This window comes from Chiloscyllium plagiosum, unplaced genomic scaffold (genome assembly GCF_037043375.1).
Source record: "Chiloscyllium plagiosum isolate Xiang-an unplaced genomic scaffold, Cpla_swu_hap1 HiC_scaffold_33, whole genome shotgun sequence".
NCBI classification, from domain to species: Eukaryota; Metazoa; Chordata; class Chondrichthyes; order Orectolobiformes; family Hemiscylliidae; genus Chiloscyllium; species Chiloscyllium plagiosum.
The window spans coordinates 27,826,645-27,845,124 of NW_028270171.1; the positions used below are offsets into that span (position 1 = coordinate 27,826,645).

At 50.2% G+C, this 18,480-nt stretch overlaps 1 protein-coding gene across 1 annotated transcript in view; it reads left to right on the top strand.

Moving 5' to 3' along the window:
* The first annotated feature begins 2,459 nt into the window (after positions 1-2,459).
* The window catches only part of tcf20 (transcription factor 20), a 93,463-nt gene continuing 77,442 nt past the window's right edge, over positions 2,460-18,480 (top strand). The window contains exon 1 of the mRNA XM_087978055.1: positions 2,460-3,237. The gene's annotated coding sequence lies outside the window, so the exon portion shown is untranslated. The remainder of the gene's footprint in view (positions 3,238-18,480) is intronic.

The window sequence follows — 18,480 nt, forward strand, 5'->3', positions numbered from 1 at the left end:
GTATTTTGCATCTAATTCTGAGCGTTGAACTTTGGGTCTTTGTTGAGGACCTGGAGACAATGTGAGGGAGATTTACCAAAGCAATGATGGGGATGAGGCAAGGTGAGTTCAGGGAGATAGGCGTCACGGAAACGCAGTTCTGGCCTCCTTATTTAAGGACAGATGCTGGAGGCAGGTCAGAGGAAGGTGACTAGAGTGGAATGGATGGAAAGCTAATGAGATGTCTATTACGAGAGAGGTTGAACCAATAGTACGGGGTACTTTATTTCAGTTCCACAGGACATGGTGAGACCACATCTCCAATACTGTATGCACTTTTTGTCTCCTTATAAGGAAGTTCTGAGGAGGTTTACTGGATTGATACCTACAGGTAATAAGTGAGTTATCTTCTGAGGAAAGATTAGTGTGGACTTGATGATTTAATTGAAATATATGCATTTCTGAGTGTGAAAAGGATATTTTTCACTCGTGAGAGTCCCAAAGCTCCCAGCGGAGCCTGGGCTGCTGTCTGATCGGAGAGGGGATGACTGGTGGGGAGTTTAACCTGAGAAACTGGGGCCTTTATGGTGACCTGAACCAACACCCGCAACTCTCATGTCACGCTGCTTGGCAAACCTGGCGGCGGAGGGAAGGAAGATCACTCAATAGAAGATTTCAAAAATGAAGGGCCTGGGTGGAGTGAACAGTGTTTCCACCAACGGGAGCATCAGAAACTGGAGGCTTAAGATAATTGGTTTAAAAAAAAAACAGAGGTGGAGCTGAAGAGGTTTCATGACCAAGTTACAATGATTTGGGATGCACTGGCAGGAAGCTGACAGGTTCAACAGTAACTTTCCAAATCGAATGAGCAGTTGCATGTCAGAGAAGGGAATGTCACTCAAGGAAGAGCAACAGAACAAATATTGCCCAGCGGTCTGCTTTCTGTGCCGGAAGATCGGAATGCAGCTTTGTCCTGCTGAGGTGGGAGTACCCGAGTTGATAAATGGAGTCACCATGGCCTTTTCAAGAATAAATTACACCTGGTTAATGGAGCCGATGTGAACAATGCAGGCAGAGTTCTTCATGGGATGCCTTCCGGACGCTTTCCGGACAGTATTGGGTTCCGTGAAACAGAGAGAAGCTCCTGGAATCAGAGATCGCTTTTTGACGTGGGCTGGAGACAGAGCTGGGACAAAGGGTGATCAGCAGAATCTAACAGGTCCCCCCCCGGGGAGGAACGAACCTTTGCTGGGATTTTGAAGATTGAGGGGTAATTTAATCCAAAGTTTCAAGCTAGTGAGTGGAACTGATGAAGTTGATAGCGAGTGATTTGCTCACAGGTTGGAGAATCCATGACTGGATCCAGGAATAGGCTGCTGGAAATCTAAATGTCACCTCCTGTAAGCAGCACTTGACGCTGGTTCAGTGTTTAATTTAAAATTGGCGTTCAGTAGATTTCTGTTCAATTCCGTGAATCCTTTTGTGGTAAAGGTGACCATCGACACCATCTCTAGGGGTTGAGTACTGATTTGTTAGGTACGCAGGTGATTGTTGAGGCTGCTTTGAACCCAGAAGGCACTGTTAGAAACAGGACAGCATTAGCACAGGCCCTGGAGTTTCTCAGTGAGTTGCAGGCTCGGGACTTAGAGTCATAGAGATGTACAACATGGAAACAGACCCTTCGGTCCAACCCGTCCATGCCGACCAGACATCCCAACCCAATCTAGTCCCACCTGCCAGCACCTGGCCCATATCCCTCCAAACCCTTCCTATTCATATACCCATCCAAATGCCTCTTAAATGTTGCAATTGTACCAGCCTCCACCACATCCTCTGGCAGCTCATTCCATACACGTACCACCCTCTGTGTGAAAAAGTTGCCCCGTAGGTCTCTTTTATATCTTTCTCTTCTCACCCTGAACCTATGCCCCCTAGTTCTGGACTCCTCCACTCCAGTGAAAAGACTTTGCTTGTCCATGCTCCTCATGATTTTGTAAACCTCTGGAAGGTCACCCCTCAGCCTCCGACGCTCCAGGGAAATCATTCTGGTGCAGGACCAGCCCAGGCTCTGCTGTGACTGCCTCAGAATGTTTGTGGGTGTTTGGCTCCTCTGGTTGGGTAGGGGGAGAGTCACTGTCATTTGTTACTTCCTCCGGCCCTCTGATCTTCAGGAGTGTCCAAAGACAACTCGAGTAGAAGTTTCTCAGTGGTGGTACATGCCTGGTGTTTGTAGAGCACAGCAGGGCAGTACTGTTTCTCCATAGACGGTCAGTTTGGTCAGCACGCGGGCTCCTCTGCACTCCCAGGCTGACATCCCCAAACTGTTAAAGACACTTTGGTTGTTTTGGTAATACCTCCGTCTCACCGTGAGCGTAGACGGCTTGAGAGGCAGTGCTGCTGACAACACTCACTGCTAACAGATTCTCGTCGTGGACTGAAATCTTGAGCTCGAGATAGGGATTCCCTGGAGAAGACTGCGACACTGCAGTTCACAAAAGATCAAAGTTGTCACTTGCTTTGCTGGGGAGAGCGGGTCCTTGCTCTTTTGTATATCCAGTTCTGAACCGGGTGCACAGTCAGGGACAAACAGGAAGTTAGGAAGTGTCTCCTTGGAGACTGAGGTCTTTGTCCAGAGCCATCTCTGACTGACCGCCGTCCCACCCATGTGAGATCTGATTCCGCAAGGCATTGACAGAGGAAAACATTCTGAAGAGGCTGGACGGACGCACAGTCCCGTTTCACTCCATCGCTGACTGAGAGTGGGTTCTGGAAACCTGCCGTCATCCAGGATGTGAGCAGGCGTTGGACCTTGAATGTTCCGAGCCGTTGAGGGGAATACCCGAGAACAGCTTCATTTTTCTATTGATCTTTCAAAACCTGTCGTGCCTGATAGTGTCAAAGATCTGGGTCAGTGCGTGAGGGACCTCGCTGTGTTCTTGACCATTCCCCTGCAGCTCTCTGGATTGCAAACACCATCCCAATGACTCCTCGCACTGACGCTCTGCTCCGTTCGCCCTCCCCGATGGCTCTCCTTGTTTATTAACCACTGGAGTGAAGGAACATCAAAATTTGCAGCTGGCACAAAGTCAGGTGGGTAGGAGCTTACTGGAGGGCAACGATGACAGTGAGTGGGCGAAATGGAGACGTGGCGTGCAAAGTGGGAAAACGCGAGCTACATCAGTCTAGAGCCGAGGGAGACCGGGGAACTTTCCACGTGTTGAGAAACTGGACGCCAGCGGAGCCACATGTACAAGTCACGTGAGTCCATGAGAACATTTGAATTACACTCGTAGGATTGTCCCCAGGGTTTATGAAGAGAGATAGGAATTATCATTTAGCTGGACAGATTCCTGATGCCCTCTCGAGAGCAGCTCAGCAGACACCTCAGGAAAGAGAGAATCTCCAGGAAGTGGGTTCCGTGCAGATCCACCAGACTGATAGCAAACTCACAAGGTTGGTTTACAAGGATAGATTACATCGATGTGGCTTGTTGGGATTCAGAGGCGATCAGCTTGAGGTGGTTAAACTTAACGCTGCATTGGGAAGGACTCGGAGACACGGTTTCCTCTCTGGGAATGTCCAGGACTACTCTGGACACCGCGCTGAGGGAAAGCTGGTGGACACTTCCGCAAGGCTACGGAAAATGGTTGTAGGGATCAAGGGATGTGGGCGCAATGGAGGGGCTGGGACTGAGCTCTTCACAGGTGACACTGGCAGAAAGGTTGTGAGGACCTTTGGGGGGGGGGGGGAGGGGCACCTGGTGTGAGGTCACTTATCACCGAGCCAGTGACGACTGGAGGAAACCAGTTTGTAAACAGGGTGTGGTTAGGAGCTGGCATATGCTCAGCCAGAGCTCTTGGATCCTAATATGAAGAGAGAGGACGGGCAGCAGTGCAGGGGAGCAGGCTGGTGAGAGAGACTTGCTAAATTGCTCTTGTCGGTGTGCAGGTTAGGTGAATTGGCCGTGCTAAATTGCCCACAGTGTTCAGGGATGTGCAGTTTAGGTGCATTAGTCAGGGGTACATGTAGAGTAATAGATTCGGAGAATGGGTCTAGCTTGGTTACTCTTCAGAGGGTCAGTTGGGCCAAAGGGCCTGTTTCCACACAGTCGTGATTCCAGAGAGCCAGCAGGGGCTTGATGGGGTGAATGGCCTCCTCCACTGTAATTGTTCTGTGATTGAGCTCCAATCTTATTTAAATCTGATCGTGCAGGAGGAGAAATCGGGAAACGTGTTTTCCACATAGGTGAGCACCTCTCCGGGACTTCCCGTCAACTTGGGAGCGTTCAGGATTGAGATCAGGAGATTGTTGCAAAGAATATGGAACAGAGTCGGTTAAAGCAGCTATGGTTGGATTCCAGGGCGGAGCAGTTTGGAGGGGCTGAATGGCCACACTGTGTTCTGTTGCATTGGTCTTTTCTTTTAAATCTTCTCATTCCTTAAAAAGCGAAAGTAATTTCACACAATGTGATGCTGCAGTGTTCCTCTCTGAGGTTTTTTTTTAGATTACTTACAGTGTGGAAACAGGCCCTTCGGCCCAACAAGTCCACACCGCCCCGCCAAAGCGCAACCCACCCATACCCCCTACATTTACCCTTTACCTAACACTACGGGCAATTTAGCGTGGCCAATTCACCTGACCTGCACATCTTTGGATTGTGGGAGGAAACCGGAGTACCCGGAGGAAACCCACGCAGACACGGGGAGAACGTGCAAACTCCACACAGTCAGTCACCTGAGGCGGGAATTGAACCCAGGTCTCTGGAGCTGTGAGGCAGCAGTGCTAACCACTGTGCCACCGTGTGTATCCCCCTTGGTGGTGAATGGCTGGAGGTAGACTGAGGGTTAGTGACAGTTCCAGTGACAGTGTAGAAGGGGGCCAGGGGCCACACTTTGTGGTATACAGGTTATTATGGGCCAGGGCTATGGTCTTGTCTTGGTAACTTGCATGTCACATCCGTTGCTCTCCATCCTGATCAACCAGTGTCTGTGCTCCCTTTTGTTTTCCCCACAAATTATTTTCATCATGACAGTGACAGGCAGGAGAAGGCCCATGATCATTTGTAACATCCCCTTCGGTTAATCAATCCATGCCCAGTCTTGTGTGTCCACCACTCTGTGCGTTTAGTTTTAAATATATTCTCGTGCACTTTTTGTCTTTCTTGGTCCCTCTCTGTCAGGAAGTTAACTGTACAGACTTATGTCTGTCAGACCCCTCGATCTCAGGGAGATATCTGTAAAACGATTGGTGTCTCTGAGTCCTCTCTCAGGGAGATATCTGTACACCGACTGGTGTCTCTGAGTCCTCTCTCAGGGAGATATCTGTACACCGACTGGTGTCTCTGAGTCCTCTCTCAGGGAGATATCTGTACACCGACTGGTGTCTCTGAGTCCTCTCTCAGGGAGATATCTGTACACCGACTGGTGTCTCTGAGTCCTCTCTCAGGGAGATATCTGTACACCGACTGGTGTCTCTGAGTCCTCTCTCAGGGAGATATCTGTACACCGACTGGTGTCTCAGTCCTCTCTCGGGGAGATATCTGTACACCGACTGGTGTGTCTCAGTCTCCTCTCAGGGAGATAATCTGTACACCAACTGGTGTCTCAGTCCTCTCTCGGGGAGATAATCTGTACACCGACTGGTGTGTCTCTGTCCTCTCTCAGGGAGATATCTGTACACCGACTGGTGTGTCTCAGTCTCCTCTCAGGGAGATAATCTGTACACCAACTGGTGTCTCAGTCCTCTCTCGGGGAGATATCTGTACACCAACTGGTGTGTCTCTGTCCTCTCTCAGGGAGATAATCTGTACATCTGTACACCGACTGGTGTGTCTCTGTCCTCTCTCAGGGAGATAATCTGTACACTGACTGGTGTGTCTCAGTCTCCTCTCAGGGAGATAATCTGTACACCAACTGGTGTCTCAGTCCTCTCTCAGGGAGATAATCTGTACACCGACTGGTGTGTCTCAGTCCTCTCTCAGGGAGATAATCTGTACATCTGTACACCGACTGGTGTCTGTCAAGCCCCGTCCCCCTCCCTTTCTCAGTGAGATATTTGTAAACTGATTTAATGTGTGTCAGTACTCTCTCATGGAGATATCAGCACACTGGTTGGTGTCTCTCAAGTGCCCCAGCCCCCCCACAATGAGGTATCTGTACACTGACTGATGTCTGTCAGTCTCCTCTCTGTCTCAGAGCCATTATATGTATGCTGCCTGGTGTCACTCGGATCCTTAACTCAGAGAAATATCTGTACGCTGATTGCTGTCTTGCAGATCTCTCTCTCTCTGGGGCATATTTCAATGCTGAATGGCTAGTAGTTTTGTGGAATTATGTTGCAGACCTGAAATGCCTCAGTCCATCACATCTCGGTGCACAAGAGCTGAGAGCAGCTCAACTTGCACTGTTCAGATTCATTTCATCTTAATTGCTTTGGCAACTGAGGTTTTTTCTGTGAACTCTCTTTGTGCTCCTTTCTCTCTGGAGGTTGTGTGTTGGTCAGTTATTTCTCAACTGCTTGTCCTGTCTGTTCAGGTGTTAATGAGCTCTTCAGTGTTGCAGTCAGCCCTGGTATTTCAGTTTGCAAATTCCTGTTTCATCATGCTCACCTCAGTCAAATTAAATCCGATGTTTCTTCAAGGTGTGACTGAGTTTAGATGTCTGATAGAGAATTTTTATTCCCACAAATAAAAATGTTTACGCGGCTGCAAAAGCTAAAAATTGCAACCCGTCGCTGTATCACACTGGGGTACAGTACTGGTAGGGACAGGTCTGTCACTGTATAACACTGGAGTACAGTACTGGTGAGGACAGGTCTGTCACTGTATAACACTGGGGTACAGTACTGGTAGGGACAGGTCTGTCACTGTATAACACTGGAGTACAGTACTGGTGGGGACAGGTCTGTCACTGTATAACACTGGGGTACAGTACTGGTGGGGACGGGTCTGTCACTGTATAACACTGGGGTACAGTACTGGTGGGGACGGGTCTGTCACTGTATAACACTGGGGTACAGTACTGGTGGGGACGGGTCTGTCACTGTATAACACTGGGGTACAGTACTGGTGGGGACAGGTCTGTCACTGTATAACACTGGGGTACAGTACTGGTGGGGACGGGTCTGTCACTGTATAACACTGGAGTACAGTACTGGTGGGGACAGGTCTGTCACTGTATAACACTGGGGTACAGTACTGGTGGGGACAGGTCTGTCACTGTATAACACTGGCGTACAGTACTGGTGGGGACAGGTCTGTCCCTGTATAACACTGGCGTATAGTACTGGTGGGGACAGGTCTGTCACTGTATAACACTGGAGTACAGTACTGGTGGGGACATGTCTGTCACTGTATAACACTGGGGTAGGGTACTGGTAGGGACAGGTCTGTCACTGTATAACACTGGGGTACAGTACTGGTGGGGACGGGTCTGTCACTGTATAACACGGGTACAGTACTGGTAGGGACAGGTCTGTCCCTGTATAACACTGGGGTACAGTAGATTAGATTAGATTAGATTAGATTACAGTGTGGAAACAAGCCCTTCGGCCCAACAAGTCCACACCGACCCGCCGAAGCGAAACCCACCCATACCCCTACATTTACCCCTTACCTAACACTACGGACAATTTAGCATGGCCAATTCACCTAACCTGCACATCTTTGGACTGTGGGAGGAAACCGGAGCACCCGGAGTAAACCCACGCAGACACGGGGAGAACGTGCAAACTCCACACAGTCAGTCGCCTGAGTCGGGAATTGAACCCGGGTCTCTGGCGCTGCGAGGCAGCAGTGCTAACCACTGTGCCACCGTGCCGCCCACGGTGGGGACAGGTCTGACCCTGTATAACACTGGGGTACAGTACTGGTGGGGATGGGGCTGTCCCTGTATAACACTGGGGTACAGTACTGGTGGGGACAGGTCTGTCATTGTATAACACTGGGGTACAGTACTGGTAGGGACAGGTCTGTCACTGTATAACACTGGGGTACAGTACTGGTGCGGACAGGTCTGTCACTGTATAGCACTGGGGTACAGTACTGGTGGGGACGGGTCTGTCACTGTATAACACTGGGGTACAGTACTGGTGGGGACGGGTCTGTCACTGTATAACACTGGGGTACAGTACTGGTGGGGACGGGAATGTCACTGTATAACACTGGGGTACAGTACTGGTGGGGACAGGTCTGTCACTGTATAACCCTGGGGTACAGTACTGGTGGGGACGGGTCTGTCACTGTATAACACTGGAGTACAGTACTGGTGGGGACAGGTCTGTCACTGTATAACACTGGGGTACAGTACTGGTGGGGACAGGTCTGTCACTGTATAACACTGTGGTACAGTACTGGTGGGGACAGGTCTGACCCTGTATAACACTGGGGTACAGTACTGGTGGGGACAGGTCTGTCACTGTATAACACTGGGGTACAGTACTGGTAGGGACAGGTCTGTCACTGTATAACACTGGGGTACAGTACTGGTGGGGACAGGTCTGTCACTGTATAACACTGGGGTACAGTACTGGTGGGGACGGGTCTGTCACTGTATAACACGGGTACAGTACTGGTAGGGACAGGTCTGTCCCTGTATAACACTGGGGTACAGTACTGGTGGGGACAGGTCTGTCCCTGTATAACACGGGTACAGTACTGGTAGGGACAGGTCTGTCCCTGTATAACACTGGGGTACAGTACTGGTGGGGACAGGTCTGACCCTGTATAACACTGGGGTACAGTACTGCTGGGTACGGGTCTGTCCCTGTATAACACTGGGTACAGTACTGGTGGGGACGGGTCGGTCCCTGTAACACACTGGGGTACAGTACTGCTGGGTACGGGTCTGTCCCTGTATAACACTGGGGTACAGTACTGGTGGGGACAGGTCTGTCCCTGTATAATACTGGGGTACAGTACTGCTGGGTACGGGTCTGTCCCTGTATAACACTGGGGTACAGTACTGGTGGGGACAGGTCTGTCCCTGTATAACACTGGGGTACAGTACTGGTGGGGACAGGTCTGTTACTGTATAACACTGGTGTACAGTACTGGTGGGCACAGGTCTGTCCGTGTATCACACTGGGGTACAGTACTGGTGGGGACAGGTCTGTTGCTGTATAACACTGGGGTACAGTACTGCTGGGTACGGGTCTGTCCCTGTATAACACTGGGGTACAGTACTGGTGGGCACAGGTCTGTCCGTGTATCACACTGGGGTACAGTACTGGTGGGGACAGGTCTGTTGCTGTATAACACTGGGGTACAGTACTGCTGGGTACGTGTCTGTCCGTGTATAACACTGGGGTACAGTTCTGGTGGGGACAGGTCTGTCCCTGTATAACACAGGGGTACAGTACTGGTGGGGACTGGTCTGTTGCTGTATAACACTGGGGTACAGTACTGGTGGGGACTGGTCTGTCACTGTATCACATTGGGGTACAGTACTGGTGGGGACAGGTCTGTCACTGTATAACACTGGGGTACAATACTGGTGGGGATAGGTCTGTCATTGTATAACACTGGGGTACAATACTGGTGGGGACAGGTCTGTCATTGTATAACACTGGGGTACAATACTGGTGGGGACAGGTTTGTCATTGTATAACACTGGGGTACAATACTGGTGGGGACAGGTCTGTCCCTGTATCACACTGGGGTACAGTACTGTTGGGGTCAGGTCTGTCACTGTATAACACTGGGGTACAATATTGGTGGGGACAGGTCTGTCCCTGTATAATACTGGGGTACAGTACTGGTGGGGACAGGTCTGTCACTGTATAACACTGGGGTACAGTACTGCTGGGTATGGGTCTGTCCCTGTATAACACTGGGGTACAGTACTGGTGGGGACAGGTCTGTCACTGTATGACACTGGGGTACAGTACTGCTGGGTACGGGTCTGTCCCTGTATAACACTGGGGTACAGTACTGGTGGGGACAGGTCTGTCCCTGTATCACACTGGGGTACAGTACTGGTGGGGACAGGTCTGCCACTGTATAACACTGGGGTACAGTACAGGTGGGGACGGGTCTCTCCCTGTATAACACTGGGGTACAGTACCTGTGGGTTCGGGTCTGCCACTGCATAACACCAGGGTATGGTACAGGTGGGGACAGGTTTGTCACTGCATAACACTGGCGTACAGTGCCGTTAGGGACGGGTCTGTTACTGTTTAACACTGGCGGACAGTGCCGTTGGGGACGGGTCTATTACTGTTTAACAATGGGGTCGAGTACTAGAGGGGACAGGTCTGTCACTGTATAACACTAGGGTACAGTTCTGGTGGGAACAGGTCTATTACTGTATAACACTGGAATACAGGACTGGTGGGGACTGGTCTTTCACTGTATAATACTGGGGTACTGTACTGGAGGGGACAGGTCTGTTACTGTATAACACTCGGGTACAGTACTGCGAGGGACAGGTCTGTCAATGCATAACATTGGGGTACAGTACTGGTTGAGACCGGTCTGTTCCTGTACAACACTGGCCTACAGTACTGGTGCGGACCGGTCTGTCAATGGTTAACACTGGGGTACAGTACTGCGGGGGACAGGTCTGTCACTGTACAACACTGCGGTACAGTAATAGTGGGGACAGGTCTGTTACTGTATTAAGCTGGTGTACAGTACTGGTGGGGACAGATCTGTCGCTGTATAACACTGGGGTACAGTACTGGGGGGGACAGGTCTGTCTTTGTATAACACTGGGGTACAGTACTGGTGGGGAAGGTGTGTTACTTATACGAAATAAGGTAGGTGAACTTGCAGCGTGGGTTGGTACCTGGGACTTCGATGTTGTGGCTATTACGGAGACATGGGTAGAACAGGGACAGGAATGGCTCTTGCAGGTCCCAGGGTTTAAATGTTTTAGTAGGGTCAGAGGTGGGGGTAAAAGAGGGGGAGGTGTGGCATTGCTTGTCAAAGATAGTATTACAGCTGTGGAAAGGACGATGGATGCAGACTCGCCATTTGAGGTAGTTTGGGTTGAGGTTAGGAATAGGAAAGGTGAGGTCACCCTGTTAGGAGTTTTTTACAGGCCTCCTAATAGTCCTAGAGACGTAGAAGAAAGGATAGGGAAGGTGATTCAGGAGATGAGTGACAGTAATAGGGTGGTTGTTATGGGGGACTTTAACTTTCCTGATATTGACTGGGAAAGCTATAGCTCAAGTTCGTTAGATGGGTCAGTGTTTGTCCAATGTGTGCAGGAGGGTTTCCTGACACAATATGTAGACAGGCCAACAAGAGGTGAGGCCATACTGGATTTGGTTCTGGGTAATGAACCAGGCCAGGTGTTAGAATTAGTGGTAGGTGAGCACTTTGGGGACAGTGACCACAATTCGGTGACTTTTACTCTAGTGATGGAGAGGGATAAGTGTGCACTACAGGGCAAGAGTTATAGCTGGGGGCAGGGAAATTATGATGCGGTGAGGCATGACTTAGGATGTGTGGCTTGGAAAAGTAAGCTTCAAGGCAAGGGCGTAATTGATATGTGGAGCTTGTTCAAGGAGCAACTATTGAGTGTCCTTGATAAGTATGTACCCGTCAGGCAGGGAGGAAAGGGTGGTGTGAGGGAGCCGTGGTTTAATAAGGAATTGGAATCCCTTGTTAAATGGAAGAGGGCGGCCTATGTAAAGATGAGGCGTGAAGGTTCAATTGGGGCGATTGAGAGTTATAAGGTAGCCAGGAAGGACCTGAAGAGAGAGCTAAGAGCAGCAAGGAGGGGTCATGAAAGGTCCTTAGTTGGTAGGATTAGGGAAAACCCTAAGGCTTTCTATAGGTATGTCAGGAATAAAAGAATGACTAGGGTAGGAATAGGTCCAGTCAAGGATAGTAGTGGGAAGTTGCGTGTGGAGGCTGAAGAGATTGGGGAGACACTGAATGAATACTTTTCGTCAGTATTCAATCAGGAACAGGACATTGTTGTCAATGTGAATACGGAGTCACAATTTAGTAGAATGGATGGCTTTGAGGTATGTAGGGAAGAGGTGTTGGAAATTCTGGAAAGGGTGAAAATAGATAAGTCCCCTGGGCCTGATGGCATTTATCCTAGGATTCTCTGGGAAGCAAGGGAGGAGATTGCAGAGCCATTGGCCTTGATTTTTATGTCCTCGTTGTCTACAGGAATAGTGCCAGAAGACTGGAGGATAGCAAATGTGGTTCCCTTGTTCAAGAAGGGGAGTAGGGATAACCCTAGTCACTATAGGCCGGTGAGTCTCACTTCTGTTGTGGGCAAAATCTTAGAGAGAATTGTAAGGGATAGGATTTATGAACATCTGGATAGGAATAATGTGATCAAGGATAGTCAGCATGGTTTTGTGAAGGGCAGGTCGTGCCTCACAAACCTTATTGAATTCTTGGAGAAGGTGACTAAGGAGGTGGACAAGGGGAAAGTGGTAGATGTGGTTTATATGGATTTTAGTAAGGCGTTTGATAAGGTTCCCCATGGTAGGCTACTGCAAAAAATACGGAGGTATGGCATTGAGGGTGAGTTGGAGGTTTGGATTCAGAATTGGCTGGATGGAAGAAGACAGAGGGTAGTAGTTGATGGTAAAGGTTCATCTTGGAGTGCAGTTACTAGCGGTGTTCCGCAAGGATCTGTTTTGGGACCATTGCTGTTTGTCATTTTTATAAATGACCTGGAGGAGGGGTTAGAAGGTTGGGTGAGCAAGTTTGCGGATGATACGAAAGTCGGAGGAGTTGTAGACAGTGAGGAAGGATGTGGCAGGTTACAGCGGGATATAGATAAGCTGCAGAGCTGGGCAGAAAGGTGGCAAATGGAGTTCAATGTAGGTAAGTGTGAGGTGATTCACTTTGGTAAGAGTAACAAAAAGATGGGGTACTGGGCTAATGGTTGGATACTTGGTAGTGTGGATGAGCAGAGGGATCTTGGTGTCCATGTACACAGATCTCTGAAAGTTGCCACCCAGGTAAATAGTGCGGTGAAGAAGGCATATGGCGTACTGGCTTTTATTGGTAGAGGAATTGAGTTCCGGAGCCCTGAGGTCATGTTGCAGTTGTATAAGACTCTGGTGCGGCCACATCTGGAGTATTGTGTGCGGTTTTGGTCGCCATACTATAGGAAGGATGTGGAGGCACTGGAACGGGTGCAGAGGAGGTTTACCAGGATGTTGCCTGGTATGGTAGGAAGATCGTATGAGGAAAGGCTGAGGCACTTGGGGCTGTTTGATAGAGGTGTACAAGATGATTAGGGGTTTAGATAGGGTCGACAGTGAGAATCTTTTTCCACGTATGGAGTCAGCTATTACAAGGGGGCATAGCTTTAAATTAAGGGGGGGGTAGGTATAGGACAGATGTTAGGGGTAGATTCTTTACTCAGCGAGTCGTGAGTTCATGGAATGCCCTGCCAGTAGCAGTGGTGGACTCTCCCTCTTTATGGGCATTTAAACGGGCATTGGATAGGCATATGGAGGACAGTGGGCTAGTGTAGGTTAGGTGGGCTTGGATCGGCGCAACATCGAGGGCCGAAGGGCCTGTACTGCGCTGTATTCTTCTATGTTCTATGTTCTAACACCTGGGTACAGTACTGGTGGGGACAGGTCTGTCACTGTATAACACTGGGGTACAGTACTGGTGGGGACAGGTCTGTCACTGTATAACACTAAGGTACAGTACTGGTGGGGACAGGTCTGTCACTGTATAACACTAAGGTACAGGACTGGTGGGGGCAAGTCTGTCATTGTATAACACTGGGGTACAGTACTGGTGGGGACAGGTCTGTCACTGTATAACACTAAGGTACAGTACTGGTGGGGACAGGTCTGTCACTGTGTAACACTGGTGTACGGTACTGGTGGGGACAGGTCTGTCACTGTATAACACTGGAGTACAGTACTGGTGGGGACAGGTCTGTCACTGTATAACACTGGGGTACAGTACTGGTGGGGACAGGTCTGTCACTGTATAACACTGGAGTACAGTACTGGTGGGGACAGGTCTGTCACTGTATAACACTGGGGGACAGTACTGGTGGGGACAGGTCTGTTACTGTATAACACTGGGGTGCAGTACTGGTGGGGACAGGTCTGTTACTGTGTAACATTGGGGTACAGTACTGGTGGGGACAGGTCTGTTACTGTGTAACACTGGGGTACAGTACTGGTGGGGACAGGTCTGCCACTGTATAACACTGGGGTACAGTACTGGTGGGGATAGGTCTGTCACTGTATAACACTGGGGTACAGTACTGGTGGGGATAGGTCTGTCACTGTATAACACTGGGATACAGTACTGGTGGGGACAGGTCTGTTACTGTGTAACATTGGGGTACAGTACTGGTGGGGACAGGTCTGCCACTGTATAACACTGGGGTACAGTACTGGTGTGGACAGGTCTGTTACTGTGTAACATTGGGGTACAGTACTGGTGGGGATAGGTCTGTCACTGTATAACACTGGGATACAGTACTGGTGGGGACAGGTCTGTTACTGTGTAACATTGGGGTACAGTACTGGTGGGGACAGGTCTGCCACTGTATAACACTGGGGTACGGTACTGGTGGGGACAGGTCTGTTACTGTGTAACACTGGGGTACAGTACTGGTGGGGGCAGGTCTGTTACTGTATAACACTGGGGTACAGTACTGGTACGGACAGGTCCGTCCCTGTATAACACTGGGGTACGGTACTGGTGGGGACAGGTCTGTTACTGTGTAACACTGGGGTTCAGTACTGGTGTGGACAGGTCTGTTACTGTGTCACACTGGGGTACAGTACTGGTGGGGACGGTCTGTCGCTGTATCACACTGGGGTACAGTACTGGTACGTACAGGTCTGTCACTGTATCACGCTGGTGTATAGTACTAGTGGGTATGGGTCTGTCATTGTATAACACTCGGGTGCAGTACTGGTGGGGACAGGTCGTTCCCTGTATAACACTGGGGTACATTACCGGTGGGGACAGATCTGTCCCTGTATAACACTGGGGTACAGTACTGGTGGGTACCGGTCTGTTCCTACATAACACTGGGGTATAGTACTGGCGGGGACAGGTCTGTCATTGTATAACACTGGGGTGCAGTATTGGTGGGGGACAGGTCTGTCACTGTATAACACGGGTACAATACTGGTGGGGACAGGTCTGTCATTGTATAACACTGGGGTACAGTATTGGTGGGGGACAGGTCTGTCACTGTATAACACTGGGGTACAATACTGGTGGGGACAGGTCTGTCACTGTATAACACAGATATAGTACTGGTGGGGACGGGTCTGTTACTGTGTCACACTGGGGTACAGTACTGGTGGGGACAGGTCTGTCACTAAATAACTCTGGCGTACAGTACTGTTGGGAACGGTCTGTCATTGTATTACACTGGGGTACAGTATTGCTGGGGACGGTCAGTCGCTGTATCACACTGCTGTACAGTACTGGTGGGGACACATCTATCATTATATCGCATTGGGGTACAGTACTGGTGGGGACAGGTCTGTCACTCTGTAACACTGGGGTACAGTACTGGTAGGGACAGGTCTGTCACTGTATCACGCTGGGGTACAGTACTGGTGGGGACAGGTCTGTCATTGTATAACACTGGGGTACAGTACTGGTGGGGACAGGTCTGTCACTGCATAACACTGGGGTGCAGTACTGGTGGGGACAGGTCTGTCACTGTATAACACTGGGGTGCAGTATTGGTGGGGACAGGTCTGTCACTGCATAACACTGGGGTACAGTATTGGTGGGGACAGGTCTGTCACTGCACAACACTGGGGTACAGTACTGGTGGGGACAGATCTGTCACTGTATAACACTGGGGTACAGTACTGGTGGGGACAGGTCTGCTCCTATATAACACTGGGGTACAGTACTGCGGGGGACAGGTCTGTCACTGTACAACACTGCGGTACAGTAATGGTGGGGACAGGTCTGTTACTGTATTAAGCTGGGGTACAGTACTGGTGGGGACAGGTCTGTCTCTGTATAGCACTGGGGTACAGTACTGGTGGGGACTGTTCTGTTCCTGTATAACACTGTGGTACAGTACTGGTGGGGGACCGGTCTGTCACTGTACAACACTGTGGTACAGTACTGGTGGGGGACCGGTCTGTCACTGTACAACACTGCGGTACAGTACTGGTGGGGACAGGTCTGTTACTGTATTAAGCTGGGGTACAGTACTGGTGGGGACCGGCCTGTCACTGTATAACGCTGGGGTACAGTACTGGTGGTGATAGTTCTGTCACTACATAACACTGGGGTACAGTACTGGTGGGGGCCGGTCTGTTACTGTATAACACTGGCGTACAGTACTGGTGGGGACAGGACTGTTACTGTATAACACTGGGGTACAGTACTGGTGGGGACAGGACTGTTACTGTATAACACTGGGGTACAGTACTGGTGGGAAGGATCTGTCCCAGTATAAGACTGGGGTACAGTGCCGTGGGGACGGATCTGTCCCTGTATAACACTGGGGTACAGTACTGGTGGGGATGGATCTGTCCCTGTATAACATTGGGGTACAGTGCCGTGGGGACGGATCTGTCCCTGTCTAATACTGGGGTACAGTACTGGTGGGATGGCTCTGTCACTGTATCACGCAGGGGTACAGTACCGGTGGGGACAGATCTGTCCCTGTATAACACTGGGATACAGTACTGGTAGGGACCGGTCTGTCTTTGTATAACACTGGGATACAGTAGTGGTTGGGACCGGTCTGTCTCTGTATAACACTGGGATGCAGTATTGGTAGGGTCCGGTATGTCACTGTATAACACTGGGGTACAATACTGGTGGGGACAGGTCTGTCACTGTATAACACAGATATAGTACTGGTGGGGACGGGTCTGTTACTGTGTCACACTGGGGTACAGTACTGGTGGGGACAGGTCTGTCACTAAATAACTCTGGCGTACAGTACTGTTGGGAACGGTCTGTCACTGTATAACACTGGGGTACAGTTCTGGTGGGGACGGTCTGTCACTGTATTACACTGGGGTACAGTATTGCTGGGGACAGGTCTGTCACTATTACACTGGGGTACAGTAGTGGTGGGGACGGTCAGTCGCTGTATCACACTGCTGTACAATACTGGTGGGGACACGTCTATCATTGTATCGCATTGGGGTACAGTACTGGTGGGGACTGGTCTGTCACTGTGTAACAGTGGGGTACAGTACTGGTAGGGACCGGTCTGTCACTGTATAACACTGGGGCACAGTACTGGTAGGGACCGGTCTGTCACTGTATAACACTGGGGTACAGTACTGGTAGAGACATTTCTGTCTCTGTATAACACTGGGGTACAGTACTGGTACGGACAGGTCTGTCACTGTATCACGCTGGGGTACAGTACTGGTGGGGACCGGTCTGTCACTGTATAACACTGGGGTACAGTACTGGTGGGGACAGGTCTGTCACTGCATAACACTGGGGTACAGTACTGGTCGGGACAGGTCTGTCATTGTATAACACTGGGGTACAGTACTGGTGGGGACAGGTCTGTCACTGTATAACACTGGGGTATAGTCCCGTTGGGGACAGATCTGTCCCTGTATAACACTGGGGTACAGTACCTGTGGGGACAGGTCCGCCACTGTATAACACCAGGGTATGGTACAGGTGGAGACAGGTCTGTCATTGCATAACACTGGGGTACAGTACTGGTGGGGACAGGTCTGTCACTGTATAACACTGGGGTACAGTACTGGTGGGGACCGGTCTGTCACTGTATAACACTGGGGTACAGTACTGGTGGGGACAGGTCTGTCATTGTATAACACTGGGGTACAGTACTGGTGGGGACAGGTCTGTCACTGTATAACACTGGGGTATAGTCCCGTTGGGGACAGATCTGTCCCTGTATAACACTGGGGTACAGTACCTGTGGGGACAGGTCCGCCACTGTATAACACCAGGGTATGGTACAGGTGGAGACAGGTCTGTCATTGCATAACACTGGGGTACAGTACTGGTGGGGACAGGTCTGTCACTGTATAACACTGGGGTACAGTACTGGTGGGCACAGGTCTGTCACTGTATAACACTGGGGTACCGTACTGGTGGGGACAGGTCTGTCATTGTATAACACTGGGATACAGTACTGTTGGGGCAGTTCTGTCACTGTATAACACTGGGGTACAGTACTGGTGGGGCAGTTCTGTCACTGTATAACACTGGGATACAGTACTGGTACGGACAGGTCTGTCTCTGTATAGCACTGGGGTACAGTACTGGTGGGGACTGGTCTGTTCCTGTATAACACTGGGATACCGTACTGGTGGGGACAGGTCTGTCATTGTATAACACTGGGATACAGTACTGTTGGGGCAGTCCTGTCACTGTATAACACTGGGGTACAGTACTGGTGGGGCAGTTCTGTCACTGTATAATACTGGGATACAGTACTGGTACGGACAGGTCTGTCTCTGTATAACACTGGGGTACAGTACTGGTGGGGTCTGGTCTGACCCTGTATAACACTGGGGTACAGTACTGGTGGGGACAGGTCTGTCACTGTATAACACTGGGGTACAGTA